This window comes from Melospiza melodia, unplaced genomic scaffold (genome assembly GCF_035770615.1).
Source record: "Melospiza melodia melodia isolate bMelMel2 unplaced genomic scaffold, bMelMel2.pri scaffold_35, whole genome shotgun sequence".
Taxonomy (NCBI): domain Eukaryota; kingdom Metazoa; phylum Chordata; class Aves; order Passeriformes; family Passerellidae; genus Melospiza; species Melospiza melodia.
In genome coordinates, this window is record NW_026948670.1 from 5,903,167 (window position 1) to 5,906,970 (window position 3,804).

Genomic DNA, 3,804 nt, shown 5'->3' on the forward strand with positions numbered 1-3,804 from the left:
CTCTTCTTTCCACTTGGCAAAATCCTCCCTCAGCTTTTTAAGGTCCTCCCCCAGTTTCTTCATCTGGAAAGGTCAGTGACGGTAGAGTCAGGGCACAGACATCATGTTGTCCCAGCATGGGGGCCCTTTAGCTGCATGGGCAGAGCCAGGGTCCTCCACCCAGTCCTGAGACCCTGATCCCAAAACCTGCTCTTGGAATCACATTGAAGTTCCCCATGAGAGCCCAAAGATTACATGACCCAACATCTCACTAAGGCAAGAGACTGTTTAAGCTTCTTTATGCCTTCTTCCATGAGGATGTGGGTTGTCTTTAACTTGTCAACCTCCTCACAGAGATCCTGGGTGACAGCCATGTCCTAGGGGAGAGCAGTGGTAGCAGTGAGCCTCTGGGAGGGTCAATGGGGACCCGCAAGCCCTTGACCCCTGCTGGGGTTTGTGGAGCCCTGGAGACAGGGCAGGGCCAGGCTCAGCCAGGCTGGCAGGGCTCTGCAGGCAGCACGGTCCATGCATCAAGCAGGGCCAAGGGTGCTGAGCCTCCAGCCAGCAGAGCAGAGGGTACAGGCTGCTGTCTCAGACCCAAAACTTGCTCCCAGCAGCAGTTCACCTGGTCCTGCGACATCTGGACCTTGTTCCTTTCCCCTGCCATGTGACACTGGCCAGCCTTTAACTTTTAAAGCTCCTCAAGATGCTGGGAAGTCTCCATGGTCTAGGGGAAAGCATTGTCAGAGACAAGTCTCTGGTGAGGGTGTTTAGGAAACGACCTTAGAACCACAGTGATCTGCACAAACCTGTGCCTCCTGGAACTTCTTCAAGTCCTCTGATATGCGGGAAGTTTCTGCCTTTATCCCACCAATCTCCTCATGAAGAACCTGTGAAACAGGCCCAGAAACAGGGATGTCAGAGGTGATAGCCAGGGCAGCAACACCCCAAAGAGCCTCACCCTGCCATGGGCAGCCCTTGGCACAGCCAGGTGAGCAGAGAGAGTCCCAGTGCCACCTGCCCCAGCTGGGCTCAGTGCCAGAGCACTGAAGCCCGACCAGACAGCAAAGAGCCCCTGCCAGCGGCTCTGCCAGGGCAGTGAGGGCAGAGCCAAGCACTGCTGTCTGAGGGAGCAGGGAGGGGCTGTCTGCTGGGGGAGTGCCTGGGGGGCTGGGAAAAGCCTCTACCTTGGACATGTGTTTCTCGTAGTTTTCCATCTCTTTCTTAAATACTTTCACTTCATAATTAACATCAGCAAGTGAGGAGCCACTCAGCTGCCCTGGCCACGGCTCCTCACTGGTCAGATACTGCACGTTCAGGTTCTCCAGCATGGCCTGCAGCAGTTTTCTCATGGCTGCAAAGTGAATGGCTCCCTTCTCTGGTGTCCCAATGGCGACATCCAGCATCTGGGAGAGGCTGAGTGGGTCCTGGCATGTTGCCATGTCTGCACACACTCTGTCCCTGATTTGTCACAAGCCTTCTGCCCAGTTGGGTCTGTCAGGGATGAGCAAAATGGATGACAAACAGGGTGAACAAAAGGGTTGATAGAAGCAATGAGCAAAGCGATGATAAAAAGGACGAGCAGCCAGCAGGCTCCTTCTCCTTCCGAATCCCTTGCAGGACTGAGGCCCCTCCTCAACACAACTCCTGTTTCCAGGCAACGCACCCCACTCCACTCCTGGGAGCCAGTGGGTCCCATGAAGTCATAGATTAATGGAGTCTTGGAATGGCATGGGCTGGAAGGGACCTAAAAGATCATCTCATTTCACCCCCAGTCAAGGACAGGTAAAGGAACATTTTCCAGTAGACCTGGTTGCGGCAAGATCCCATCCCTTGGGTAATACTTTGGGATGGAGAGAGGACACAGAAATTACATGAGCGGTGTAATTGCACCAATCATGTGGGTTATAGGCTTTGTTAATTGGTGGCGCATCTTTTCGATATGTGTTTTTGTGTTGGTCAATTTCTGGCCAATCGTTTTTTGGACGCCTAAAGTAAAATTTGACACAATATGTGTCCTTGGAGAATCCCAATAGATCCAATTCTTGGGGTTCCTCTCGAGCATCTGGCAGAATTTTCGTCCACTCGTCCCAAGTGTCAGCCCCATTGGGTCTCTTACCTGTGGTGTGGAGAACCTCTGAGTTATAGACAGGCCAATCGTCTGCTACAAAGGGAATTCCTACTAGACATGTAGAAAGTGGATTATCTATGCTTCCCATAGACAAGCACATGTTGTCTTGTTTTAATGTTTTTGCTAAGGTTACCCAAACATTATGGCTGGGCTGAGGGCTAATCCAGCCAAAGGCACGTGGTACGGTGTAGAGCATCCAGGCAGAGGTGAGGACAGCACCGACGGAAATATTTTTCATCTTTGGGCAGAATTAGGGCTTCTGATAGGGAATATAAGCACAATTTGTTATCTTTATGATGAGAGGGATTTCTGCCTTGTTCTTTTCTGTGTTTCCCTCCTCCCCCCTTTTTTCTTTTCATTTCTAAGCTACACTACGGGAGGAGGAGTGGGTAGAAGGTTAAGGGGTTTTAAGGTTAGGAAGAGGGAATAATAATGTTTTTTACAATACAACACAGTGTAATAACACATAATTCAGAGAACACTTTTTTGTTAAGGCTATCTGTGGCCTATTACAGCAGTCTGTTATTTAACTTTCTGTTTTGTCTGCTGCTATGTAATGGGGCGGTCTCTGTCGCAGTCGAGGCGGTCACGACATAAAGCAGAGACCACAAGCAGTCTCAGTTAGTAACACTTGGCAACAGTTTATTAATGAAAATGGCTGATCTTTTATACACTTTCCAGTTGTTTACCCTTCCTCTACCTTAGCTATTGGCCACAATAATTCAATACCACGCCATTGGTGAAAAGTTACTCTGACTCCACCTAACTTTCTAAAAATGCTTCATCCAGCTGCAGAATGTTCTTATCTTCCTTCTCTCGATCTCCTTGGTTACGGCCTTGGAGAAAGCTCCTTATCAGCTTCTTCTTCTTCTTACTTCTCGCTCCTTTAGCTAACAGGCCCGCTGCTAGCCCCTTCCACAGGTCTCTTCTTGTGTTTGTGAGTGTTTGGCGACGCCTTCGTCTCCAGGCTGAGCTGGTTTGGTTTTGAGGTGGTCTTGTGTTTGCCTCAGGAGAGTTCTTGTCCTTGTCTGCAGTAGTGTTCACTGTGCCTGAGTATGGTTTTACGTGTTTTCCTGGGTACCACCTTGGACCTGATGAAAGTAGCACGCACGCATAACCTCTACCCCAGGTAATCAACTGATGAGGCCCTGAAATTTGGTGTTTTTCAGGGTCCTTCACAAGCACAGGTGGTTTCTCCATGAGCTTTGCTTGTGTGGTATTTGCAAAGTGGCGAAGTATTGGTGGGTCAGGCTCTGATGCTGTGCAGTTCAGGAAGTTGATGACATAGAGAGCCTTGCAAAGTCTCTCCACTGAAGATGTGATTTTCATGTCCCTGTTCTGTTGCTCGAGGACTCTTTTGAGGGTTTGATGTGTCCTTTCCACGATGGATTGTCCTGTGGGGTTTACAGGTATGCCCGTCTTGTGTGCTATGCCCCATTCATTGAAGAACTCCTTCAACTTGTGGGAGGTATAGGCTGGCCCATTATCTGTTTTAATCTCCTTTGGTACACCCAGGGTGGCAAAAGCGAGGAGAAAGTGTTTAATTGTGTGCATGGTCTTTTCTCCTGCATGTGATGATGCAAACACTGCTCCTGAGAATGTGTCGACTGAAACATGCACGTACTTTGACCTTCCAAAAGGTGCATAGTGATTTACATCTGTCTGCCACAGCTGACAGCAATTCAGACCTCGGG

At 49.5% G+C, this 3,804-nt stretch overlaps 1 long non-coding RNA gene across 1 annotated transcript; it reads right to left on the reverse strand.

Annotated features, from left to right (window-relative positions):
- Window positions 1-299: 299 nt before the first annotated feature.
- Window positions 300-1,300, reverse strand: LOC134434378 (uncharacterized). The gene is made up of 3 exons (XR_010031850.1): window positions 1,167-1,300; window positions 789-869; window positions 300-356 (listed from the first exon to the last, which is right to left on the reverse strand). It is a non-coding gene; the product is annotated as an uncharacterized LOC134434378 (long non-coding RNA).
- Between the last annotated feature and the right edge of the window lie 2,504 nt (window positions 1,301-3,804).